Source organism: Schistocerca nitens, chromosome 6 (assembly GCF_023898315.1).
Source record: "Schistocerca nitens isolate TAMUIC-IGC-003100 chromosome 6, iqSchNite1.1, whole genome shotgun sequence".
Taxonomy (NCBI): domain Eukaryota; kingdom Metazoa; phylum Arthropoda; class Insecta; order Orthoptera; family Acrididae; genus Schistocerca; species Schistocerca nitens.
In genome coordinates this window covers 743,732,106-743,745,169 of record NC_064619.1, presented here as the reverse complement: position 1 = coordinate 743,745,169, position 13,064 = coordinate 743,732,106, and the positions used below count along the sequence as shown (strand labels likewise).

Here is a 13,064-nt window from a genome sequence, read left to right as displayed (position 1 = left end):
GCGTAACCAGAGTTTCCTTCATTTCTTATCGCCTCGATCTTGAAAGGCTAACGAACTCTGTTGTTGCTAACGATGCTGTTGTTACTAACGTTTAGCCATCGTAACAACAGTACGTAAATGGAAATTATTGTTTAAAAGTTCATAACTACGTGTTTGCTTCGCATTTTACGCTGTCAACTTCTGATACGGATAATTTCTCTGAATAATCGTTCCTAAAATTACGTTTCTTTCCTTTCATAAAGCCTACATTCTCAAATAAATAAACTTCCTTCGTCGAGTTTAAAGCCGAATGGTAATAAGCATCGGTTTTACAGCCCACGGAATTACGAGATAATTGCCATTAATGTGGACCGTTAAACATTAAGCTGATTTCCCGCTCGGATATACGAGATCGTGTCGTCATTATTCGAACAGTGGTAACACACAGCTGCGGTTGCTTTGTGAAACTCTGTGTCCTACATAACAAAAGGAGACGGTACTCTTCATACAAACCTCATGACACAACCTTCGGTGATAGTAATAAGCCACACCTCTGTCCTATTAATAATTAAAACCCACTACTCCTTCATCACGTGATTTCGGTAACGAGGCTTGTCATACTTTAACATAATTGTCAATCGCCATGTTTAGTCTTCCATGCCAACATTTCTCGTAGCGAAACATCTAAACTCTGTCCTCCATCTGAGGTGAGCCTCAAGAGAACGTTGTCCAGCTCTTACTCGTTTACTTGGTGATATCTGTTCCTTCTAATGAACAAAATTCTTTCTGCAGGAGCGTCCTTCACAAACCATTTCGAAACTTCTTGAAAATGCGAAGCACTCTTTCGGTAGACGAAGTGAAATCAGGCGCTCCAATACAGTACGTTGCTTTCTTCGTGAGAATTTACGCTGCTGTAGCAGGTGTTTTCTCTGGAGTTACATTCCTCCGCCCCAACAAATATTTTACATATTTCAATCTTCGTCCTTATTTGTCGCCTAAGAATTACGATAATACTGAAAATCCCTTTGTGTGTTATGGTTTCTGACATGTTTAGTACCGCAAAGAAAGTGAGTTTCTCCAAGTATTGTTACAGAAGTGGTACTACTTTCCGTACGAACAAAAATTTATACTTGTGCGTATTCAGCTGATAAATCCAAAAAGCGTCACCAATCGAAAGAGCACATTTGCAAGCAGCAGGAATAGCGCGTATTCTTACAGTGTAAATGAATATAGGTAATTTGTTAGGTTACCTCAATCCCTAACACTACATTTTTGATCACGAAACGAGAAGTTCAATGGGCCTACGTAATCAGTTTATTAAAAGAAACTGTTTAAGTTTTCGTGTATTCAGAGATTCCACACAAAAGCTGTTGTGTCCTCAAAAGAATTACCACGTATAGACAGTTCACGTATAATTGATGAACATTGATTGCCATCTCATTACATCGCAACTAAAGTGCTGTGGTGGTGTAATGGTTAACATTTCTGCCTAGCATGCAAGAAGACCCGGGTTCTAGTCCCGGCCGCAGCACAAAGTTTAACTGATTTCTTCTGCTTCAGTCATTATCACACCATTCCCATCACAACTCAGACAGTAGGCATGAATTTACATGGAGAATGTCAACAATCAGCCAAAACCCCTAACTCCTTTCGATGTATAGCTACTGGCAGTAATTTTGCATTTTTGCACTTATGACTACGTTAACAGCCTCAACACCACGCATAAATGCTAGGAAAGTCCTACCCTCAGGGCTTCTCCGGATAATTCACATTTATCCACAGATTGAACATGTATGCTTTGCACATTACATGTCGTCTTCCCACAACCATCCGCACGTCCACCAAACTCCTACCAGCTAAATATAATTGGGTAAGAAACCAGTCACCATTGCAAACTGTAAATTCGTCACAAACTTAGTTTATTTAGGATTATGCACCTTCTCCTCACCAACACCCCCCTCTCTCTGGGGCGCTTGGGATGCCCCATTTTCTCTTTCTTCCTGCTCCCAGTATCTGACAGACAACGGGTCGTATTCTACTACGTGTACTTGAAACTGGTGCATGCTCTGCTGAGTTATGCTTGAGATGTTATCCCTTCTTGACGCAACTCCCACAACTTATAGAAGTTAAACGTCACAGGCAATGTGGCCAATCTGCGTAGCGACACTGGCAGCTATTCGTTCGGCACTAATGCCCTAAGTTTTCTATTATTTTGACATCACCACAGCTAACGGTGCTATGGCTGACGCGCTTCCGCAGTAATTTTTGGACGTAGTAAGTTCAAAATGGTTCAAATGGCTCTGAACACTATGGGACTTAACATCTGAGGTCATCAGTCCCCTAGAACTTAGAACTACTTAAACCTAACTAACCTAATGACATCACACTTATCCATGCCCGAGGCAGGATTCGAACCTGTAGCGGTCTCGCGGTTCCAGAGTGAAGCGCCTAGAACCGCTCGGCCACACCGGCCGGCCGCACGTAGTGGTGAGTCATATGGCTACTTTAGGTCTCCGAGTTATGCGTGCATCTTTCTGTTTGTCCATCCCTACAAAAACTGGTGACAGTGGCATATTGTCCCCGAGTAAATTAGGACCTGGGACTTGGTCGTATATGTAAGACGTTTGCTTGACATTATCTCCAAGCGAACTTGAAATGTGCTGCAGCACATACACATACTACATAAACACATACATACACACATAGATACACACAGACATCCATTTTTATACAGGTTGAGGCAGAAACGGGAGATCATGTGAAATACTCCCAGAAACAGTACACGTGTTGATTATGGAAAAGCATATACGCACACTACATAAATATATATACAGTATACCCGCATACATACACACAAACATTCAGTTTTATACAAGTTGAGACAGCTACGAGAGACCATGTCAAAAATATCCAGAAACAGTGCACGTACTGTTTAGAGAAGTTTTCGATGTATCCGAGTAAATTTTTAACTTGTATCGTTGCCAAATTATGCCAGCCATGTTTTGCTTAAATGAACTACACACCGGGAAGAGCCTTAGGGGCTTCCTGTGTGGAACCTACTCCAGTTGTAGGGGTCTAACAACATCACAGCGCCACAGACGAGCGACCCGCCGTCACAAGGTGACTTACGACACGTGCCTGTTGCCCTCTCCATATGAAATCAGAGATCAGGTACTCTTCGTGTGTTCATTATTGGTATTGTCGCATAAAGTACTCGAAATGTTGACCTTGTTAGCTGGTGGACGGTATAAACCACAGTTGGACGTTCAATGTAGCATCCCGAATTTCATCTGACTTTACCCAACACACTCCCGTATTGTAGGCTACCGTATTTCACGTCATTGCGAGTAGTCAGTATTTCCCACTATATTTTGTTAAAATTTTTCACACAGAAAAAAGTTACTGTACTTACGCTGAGACGTAGTGAGTTGCAGAGCTTGAACTAATTTGGAGAGCTGCGTCTTGGACTGAAGATTGCGACAGCAGCACATAGGAAGTGCCAATAGCGGCTACAGCGGTGTAAACGTTTCATTTAATTTTGTTTTTAAAATAGCCCCTTTCCTGTGAAAGGTGAAACCAAGGTTATTTAAAAGGGAGGTTGTGCCCGAAGCTAAATCGGCTGTGATTGGCTGACGCAGTGACGTCACTGTAGGAGCAAAGCGAGGCAGCGGCTAGCGCAGCAAGCGACTAAGGACAAGCAACTACTTATAACACCAAAAAGTTCTCAGGAAATTATTTAAAATAGTTGATTTACCTATTTAGATGTTTGCAGTAGAAGAAGACTGCCACTGTCTTGATTTCCGCTTCTGTGCTGCAGCTGCCTTCTGCATTTTATGCTTCGTATTGAGGAACCGCATACGAATGAAAAGTCGTGTTTTGACATACAGTTTTATAACGTGTGACGAAAATTCCGGATATTTAGTTTGGACAGCAGTGCACATTGTTTTCACTATATTTTTTTCCTTGGAAATACTATCCAATCCATTAAATTGATTAAAAATTAGTTCAAACTGAGACACCTTATGTAGCCACTCATCTGTTGGAACTGTAAGCCCACCGCGAGATAAAAATTCAATCCAGCCATAATTTTCATTTGTTGGAGGACTTAAAATCTCAGCAGACGGCGTTCCCAGTGTCTTGTCACAGTTCTTTGCACGATATGCAATGTAGCCAGCCAGGTAACGGAATCCTTCTGCAGAGCAGTCACATCCCTCTTTGACAGCAGATTCTTCTGGTGCAGGTTGAACAGGAAAGTTAATATCTCGTAGCTCTTTTTCACCATCTATCATTTGCAGTGCTTCGCTCATGTCAGGCAAAATTCCGTGAACAGATGTGACGTCAAAAATCCGTCACACTCATCTGCCTCTACTGATGTGTCACTTGACAGAGGAATGTCATGAACATTGTGTCCCAGCAGTAACAGCCGTAATCGATATTTTACTTCTGTTGGAGAAGGGTTCAAATGGAAATGACCAATTCCTCTGATCTGCGAGAAAAATTTTTCCAGTGCATCCTGATTCAATCTTGCAGTTAAAATATATGTTATTTGTAGTGGCTGAAGATCTGAAAACAGTCCAAATAATGACCGAACAGTTGTCATAATGCCTTTCTGGAATGGGAGCAAGTGATTTGCATTACCTACGAGCATTTTTTCGGCACACGTATACAGTTCTCTCAATATTCTTTCTTGAACATCCTTATGTATCCCATAACCACATGATAACACATTCTTATTGTACCTCCGAGCATTCAGAATGTCAAATGCGTCGTTTGCTAACTGAAAAAAATTTGCTGCTTCCTCCTCTTCAGGCATTAGGTACTTTATGGCTTTAGCTGTGGTATTCGAAAAAAGTTGCATTGCCAAATAAACCCTTTGACGCTCTCTCCCCTTGACACTGAGATGAAGCTGTGACAGTTTAGGACACAACTTCATTTCACTCCTATCTAATGCGAGCAGTCTTTCTACAATAGATTTATTAACAATTTTCCCACTTGGAAGCTTTAGTCCGTCATCCAGAAAGTGGTTCCTCATTAATTTAAACAAATGCGGAACATCTGAAAACAACCAGATTCGTTTATTTTCATACTGCGGATTGGAAAAGCAGGAATTTGTTTCTGTCACTTTAAAATCTTTCCACACAGATCGATTTTTTGTTCCAAGGTCGCACACTACCGCAACAACATCGTAACCAACATCTTGTACAGAGCAGATAATACTGTTTAACCGAGCAGCTCTTATTTGTGTGTCAAAATCATAGTAAATGGGTTGCTTCCATCCAGAAAACAAACCACGTACCATAAGAAATAGCACGTTACTGTGTGGCCCTACAACACGATCTTCAACAAGATCATAAATAATATTGCTGTCTACATTCATTTCGTCGAATGATAGCACACACACACGTTCAGTGTGCTTTCATTAGTTGCAAAGCGTCTGTCAGCACACCAGGAAAGCATCTGAAAGAGCGTGACGTCCATCTCTTAAGTGTTGACAGTCCTGGAAGTGGGAAACCGACCTGATTTCTTAAAAACAAATAACAAAAAAATGGGTCAAATGGCTCTGAGCACTATGGGACTCAGCTGCTGAGGTCATTAGTCCCCTAGAACTTAGAACTAGTTAAACCTAACTAACCTAAGGACATCACAAACATCCATGCCCGAGGCAGGATTCGAACCTGCGACCGTAGCGGTCTTGCGGTTCCAAACTGCAGCGCCTTTAACCGCACGGCCACTTCGGCCGGCAAACAAATAACATTTCCTAGACACAGCACGAAGTGTACCCGCTTTACAAATATCTTCCCTTTGCCATTTGGCTCGTTTCTGTCCACTCAACTAGCAGTTTATCTTTGTTTTTGAAAACAATTTGCCTAATATTTGAGTCACTTTCTCCTGCACTTGCTTCTTTTGACACTTTTGTTGATAGTTTATTTTCTCACCACAAGTTTTCACTTTGAGTTTCAAATGCTTCTCACTACACCTGAGATTTGCACACATAGCTGTCAGTCTGCGGTTCCTGTATTCTAATTCTTCTATACGTTTACAGAGTTCGCTGATCTGTTTACTACCAGTGTCACAGTCATCTGTCGCTGTTGACTGGTCTATTTTTCTTTTTTTCGGAGACACACTAACCAGGTGCTCAGTTGCATTTTTCACTGTCTTTCTTGCCTGCAACCTGTCTGCCCTATTCGGAGAAACTGTGTCATCAGGGCCTGAATTTCCACTAACACTGGGAACACTTCCTGGTATATTCACACTCGGCACTGCGTCTGGTTTAAGTGTTTTCTTCGGCGGTAGATTGAGAAGTTCTGCTCGCAAGTCACGTAGATAATCATCGGATGTGAAATGCAACGAACAAACAGTTGACGTCGCAACACTGAATGGATCTTTTCGGTGGCACTTCATAATCCAGGCCTTCTGCAGTTTAACGTCTTTTGGGAACGAATGATAAATTATATCCTTGTCTTTTGTCTTTTGGCTGTACGACCGACACCCTGTTACAGCACACCCAGGCATTTTAACTCAACACTTTTACAAAGCACCACAACAACACCACAAACTAAAGCAAAACAACAACATCGGTAAAACAGCTCTTTTAGAGCCTCGACACAACGTGCTCCTATGCTGACGTCATGCGCAGAACGACGAAATATTCGCCGATCTGCGCAGGCCATCTGGGCCTCCCCTGGGTGAAACGTATTCACAACTTTCAGCTTCTGCAACCAGATGCTACAACCAGTGTATACATACGTCAAATATTCTGAAACAGAAAAATAAGTAAGAAGAAAAGGTGTCTGAAGTATAAAAATATGCTAAATGAGGAAACAGAACCAGAGGAATGAATGATACATTGACTTAACACTTTATTCGGGACACACAGAAATATTGTGAAGACAAATTACTAAGTTACTTACACTGAAGAGCCAAAGAAACTAGTACACCTGCCTAACATCGTGTAGGGCCCCCATCAGCACGCAGGAGTATCGCAATACGCCGTGTCATGGACTCGACTAATGTCGGAAGTAGTGGTGGAGCGAAATGCTCCATGAATCCTGCAGGGCTGTCCACAAAATTGTAAGGTGGCTATAACTTTGCACCTTACAAGTACTTATGAACATATTTTGACGTGATTTACAACCGAAATTAGGTATCATTTGATAGGTTGTACATCGCATATAGGAATATTTGAGAGAGTGACTGACATTGTCACGTACACATTGTAAATAGTTGTTAACGCTTATTGCATGAAAGGAGACGTAGTGTCTTTATTATCAAAACGGCGTTATGAATGATTGCCTATACTAGTAGGTGTTGGAACGCCAGTGGAAATAAAACGGATAGCGTAACTCAAGCCCTGGGCCGGCCGAAGTGGCCGTGCGGTTAAAGGCGCTGCAGTCTGGAACCGCAGGACCGCTACGGTCGCAGGTTCGAATCCCGCCTCGGGCATGGATGTGTGTAATGTTCTTGGATTAGTTAAGTTTAAGTAGTTCTGAGTTCTAGGTGACTGATTACCGCAGAAGTTAAGTCCCATAGTGCTCAGAGCCATTTGAACCTTTTTTTTTCAGTATATCTATTTCCTCGCTAACTTTTCACACTGGACGACAAAAGACTAAAATATGGATGTCGGCGTTCGGAAGAATCTGTAGAGAGGGAGAATATTCCGTGGTTTCGAGGGAGGGTAGCCTAACTTTGCTGAGAAGCCAGTAGTGGAGAGAAGAACTTCTTCCGTTTTGAGCGCCTGGGTTTGACAGTCGCTCAGTATCCGCTTTTGTTGGCACAGACGGACTTGCTGTCTTTGCTCTCAGGAGATTTTATAGCTACAACGGTTAGGCACTGTACTGTTGCAAACTTATATAATTCTGGACTTCGCCTCCGGGTAGGGAGTCGTCGTTGAGTACGCAGCGTTCAGTGATTGAGAGCACTTCTTCTGTCTGTACTCACGTAGACACATTATCTGAATTCCGTCCTTGTGGCTGGGAGTTCGCATTTCCTGTCTGTAGAACACAGGAGAAGACAGTATTAGGTTATGATAGAGGACCGCCTTCTGCCGTCCTAGTGTCTGAAAGAGTTTTATTTTGTGGCTTTGGTCCTTCCATCGTCGCAGACATATACAAGAACCATCACTCCCACGCACCGGACGCAGTATATGCGGTGATATTGCTAATTGCTTCGGCTTATTAGGGCTGTAAAGCTAAACAGCTGTGATCACTGAGGTTGCACACCACTGTAGATAATCTTTGAAAGTATTGTCTTCTAGTGTTCGGTACGTAGGTGATGTCAGTCATCTCGCCTTATGTATATTAGATCGCGTAGCCATTTAGGAAATCCATGTGTATCTCTTTATGTCCATTGCACTTTGATATCTAAACATTTGTAATTGTGTAAAGGTGTCTTCATCTACAAACAGAAATAACATTTAGCATTTAGTAGTAACTAGTTCCCTTAATCATTCATTTATGTTTATGTTATAATTTATATGTTAAAGAACGAGGAGATAATATCAGCACTAAGAGATCCTAAGATCTGCTTCAGGGGACAGTCAAACAGGACCAAACCTTCACTTTCGCGTTTAGTATTTCCGTTGCGCACATTCATTTTCCACCCACCTGGAGTAACACCTTGAGAAACCATAAGAGTACGAGGGAGTGGAGACCTTTTCTGAACATCACGTAGCGAGGCATCCCAGATATGCTGAATAATGTTCATGTCTGGGGAGTTTGATGGCCAGAGGAAGTGTTTAAACTCATATGAGTGTTCCTGGAGCCACTGTGTAGCAATTCTGGAAGTGTGGGCTGTCGCATTGTCCTTGTGGAATTGTCCAAGTCCATCGGAAAGCACAATGGACATGAATGGATGCAGGTGATCATACAGGATACTTACGTACGAGTCACAGGGCAGAGTGCTATCTAGGCGTGTCACGGGTCTCAAAACACTCCACACTATTACACAGAGCCTCCACCAGCTTGAACAGTCCCTTGCTGACATGTACAGTTCACGGATTCGTGAGGATGTCTCTATACCCTTACATGTCCATCCACTCCATACACTTTGAAATGAAATTTATACGACCAGGCAACATGTTTCCAGTCATCGACAGCACAATATCGGTTTTGACGGGACCAGGTAAGGCGTAAAGCATTGTGTCGTGGAGTCAGCAAGGGTACGCGAGTGGGCCTTCTGCTCCGAAAGCGCATATCGATGATGTTTCGTTGAATGGTTCGCACGCTGACATTGAAATTTGCAGCACTCTGCAAAAGGGTTGTAGTTCTGTCACGTTGAACGATGCTCTTCATTCGTCGTTGGTCCCGTTCTTGCAGGATCTTTTTTCGGTAGCAGCAGTGTCGGTGATTTGATATCTTACCGGATTCCTGATATTCACGATATACTAGCGAAACGGTCGTACGGAAAAATCCCCACTTCATCGCTACCTCGGAAATGCTATGTCCCACTGCTCGTGTGCCGACTATAACACCACTTTCAAACTTACATAAATCTTGATAACCTGCCATTGTCCTAGCAGTAACCGATCTAACAACTGCGCCAGACACTTTTTTTTTTTTATTTTTTTTTTTTTTATAGGCGTTACCGACCGCAGAGCCGGATGCTGCCTGTTTACATTTCTCTGTATTTGGATACACATGCCTGTACCAGTTTCTTTGGCATTTCAATGTGAATTACATCTACACTTGTCAACCGAAACGTGACCACTGCCCATCGCTTTACTGGATGCCGCTTGGTGGCTTGACGGGCATGTGATGCGGTAGCAAAAGTATGTAAACGGAACAGACACGGACGGCAGATTACCCCAGTGAAGATATGGGTTGCAAATAGAAAAATCCATTGAGATAAGTGACTTTGACAAAGGGCGGATTCTTTATACACAGACCTTTGAACGAGTATGTCGAAAATTGTGAAGCTGGTCGAATGTTCACGTGTTACTCTCGTGCATCAACGAAAGATGTAGAACGACAGTGAAACTACCTCTGGGGGCTATGTGGTTCGACGTCACCAACTCTTCACAGTACGAGGGCTTCAAAGGTTGTCTGCTCTGTAAAGTGGAACAGATGGCGGTTTGTGACGTCTCTGCCGGAAGAAAACAATGTTACTGAACGCACAAGTGTTTGGGAGCCCACTGTTCATCATATATTGTTGAACATGGAGTTTCGCAGGAGACCGACCACTCCTACCTGTTGCCATGTGGACTAAACGACATCGTCAATTACGATAGCAATGGACGTGGGACCACAGAAACTCAACCGTCGATCAGTCTAAACGTGCCGCCTCTTCGGGTGAATCACATTTTTGCTACACTAGTTCGATGGTCGTCTCCATCCGTCTCCATCCGTCATCGAGGTGACCGGCACCTCGAAACGTGTATCGCGCCACGGACACATAGTGGTGGGAGCATTACACTGCTATAGGAGACATTCTCCTGCGTTTGCACGGGACCTACAGTAGTAATCGAAGACACCCTGACAGCTGTAAACCACCTTGTAAACGACGCTTCACATGTTCTCCGAAGGCGATGTAATCATCCAGCAGCATAGCTGTCCGTGTCTAGGAGCCAGAACCGTGGTACGCTGGTTCGAGGAGCATTAGAGTGAACTGACGTTGTTGTCTTTGTGACAAAATCTACCTGATGTAAATCCTATGGAACCCATCTTGGTCACTGTCGGGTACTATCTCACAGTACGCAAATGAGCGGCCCGTTATTCACAAGGATTACATGACCTGTGCGTAGAAATCCAATGCGTCATACCTGCACAACAAAACCAACAAATTGTCGGACTCTTGATATGTAGAAACAGTGATTTATTTTGTTCCAAGACGAACAAACAATTTGTTAAGCAGGTAGTCATAATGTTTTGGCACAACAGGGTATATGGTCATATGATCAATTTTACAAACATTGTTTCGAAATACATTACGTTACCTCTACCATCGTCCATAAACATCGCGTGTACGCCACATAAAAGTACTACAGTGTTCTTCCTGTGGCTTAAAAATTTTTGCATTTTGCACTATTGTATGTCAAATGAAATCAAATAATGGTATGGCATTCATGGTCAGAAGTCCCCAACTGGGGACTGAGTCGACACCATATTGGGCGACTTACGTGTAGAAGATGATGAAATGATACTGAGGACAACACAAAAATTAGTTCCCGAGTGGAGAAAATCTCGAACCTGGGCCCGCTGCATGGCAGTCAGACGCGCTTACCGTTTTTTTGTTTTTTACGGAAAGGGCCGGCGGTGCGGTGGTGGCTCGAGGAGCAGAGTGGCGGGGGTCGAAAACTGAAGCCTGGCCAAGGTGAGCACTCATCGCCACTGAGCCATTATGTAACAGGAAACTGAGGGACGTAGGAATCAACTGAAGTCTCAAGTCTTTTTTTTTTTCGTTTTTTGTTTATTTTCACTACATTTTTTTATTTTTTTCACTATTATTATGAAATAATGTGGAGCGTACGTCACCTGTGCCGAACCAAAGAACCAGAATACTGGAAAAAATAAAAGAAATAAGTGCATTTATGGCGTTCTCTCCTATCCACAGAGGTCATCGGGTAGAACCGATCATAGGCAGCTGCAACTCAGATACTGCCGGAGGGCAGGGTAAGTGTCTTCAGCTCCCGGTGCTCCCTAACTAAGTGGGGGTGTAACAAAGACCCTCGAAGATAGTAGGCAGGTAACAGGCGGTAACATGGCGTGTGTTCGAGCAATGTTTGGACTGTTACGAAATAGTTTCAGAAGTGGAGGCGGGAATCGCCCGCTCCTTTACCCACGTAATGGCATTATAATTATTTGGCGGCAGGAAAATATGTGTCCCCCGGGTCTAGGAACATTCGCGATTCGATCCCATCAGGTGGCACATGATGAAGCAGGCAGTCTACATCTACATCTACATCTACATTTATACTCCGCAAGCGACCCAACGGTCTGTGGCGGAGGGCACATTACGTGCCACTGTCATTACCTCCCCTTTTTGTTCCAGTCTCGTATCGTTCGCGGGAAGAACGACTGTCTGAAAGCCTCCGTGCGCGCTCGAATCTCTCTAATTTTACATTCGTGATCTCCTCGGGAGGTATAAGTAGGGCGAAACAATATATTCGATACCTCATCCAGAAACGCACCCTCTCGAAACCTGGCGAGCAAGCTACACCGCGATGCAGAGCGCCTTTCTTGCAGAGTCTGCCACTTGAGTTTGCTAAACATCTTCGTAACGCTATCACGGTTACCAAATAACCCTGTGACGAAACGCGCCACTCTTCTTTGGATCTTCTCTATCTCCTCCGTCAACCCGATCTGGTACGGATCCCACACTGATGAGCAATACTCAAGTATAGGTCGAACGATTGTTTTGTAAGCCACCTCCTTTGTTGATGGACTACATTTTCTAAGGACTCTCCCAATGAATCTCAACCTGGTACCCGCCTTACCAACAATTAATTTTAAATGATCATTCCTCTTCAAATCGTTCCGCACGCATACTCCCAGATATTTTACAGAAGTAACTGCTACCAGCGTTTGTTCCGCTATCGTATAATCATACAATAAAGAATCCTTCTTTCTATGTATTCGCAATACATTGCATTTGTCTATGTTAAGGGTCAGTTGCCACTCCCTGCACCAAGTGCCTATCCGCTTCAGATCTTCCTGCATTTCGCTACAATTTTCTAATGCTGCAACTTCTCTTTATACTACAGCATCGTCCGTGAAAAGCCGCATGGAACTTCCGACACTATTTATTAGGTCATTTATATATATTGTGAAAAGCAATGGTCCCATAACACTCCCCTGTGGTACGCCAGAGGTTACTTTAACGTCTGTAGACGTCTCTCCATTGGTAACAACATGCTGTGTTCTGTTTGCTAAAAACTCTTCAATCCAGCCACACAGCTGGTCTGATATTCCGTAGGCTCTTACTTTGTTTATCAGGCGACAGTGCGGAACTGTATCGAACGCCTTCCGGAAGTCAAGGAAAATGGCATCTACCTGGCAGCCTGTATCTAATATTTTCTGGGTCTCATGAACAAATAAAGCGAGTTGGGTCTCACACGATCGCTGTTTTCGGAATCACTGTTGATTCCTACA

At 43.3% G+C, this 13,064-nt stretch overlaps 1 non-coding gene across 1 annotated transcript; it reads left to right on the top strand.

Annotated features, from left to right (window-relative positions):
* The first annotated feature begins 1,437 nt into the window (after window positions 1-1,437).
* Trnaa-agc (transfer RNA alanine (anticodon AGC)) lies at window positions 1,438-1,510 on the top strand. Its single transcript has one exon. It is a non-coding gene; the product is annotated as a tRNA-Ala (tRNA).
* Window positions 1,511-13,064: the final 11,554 nt, after the last annotated feature.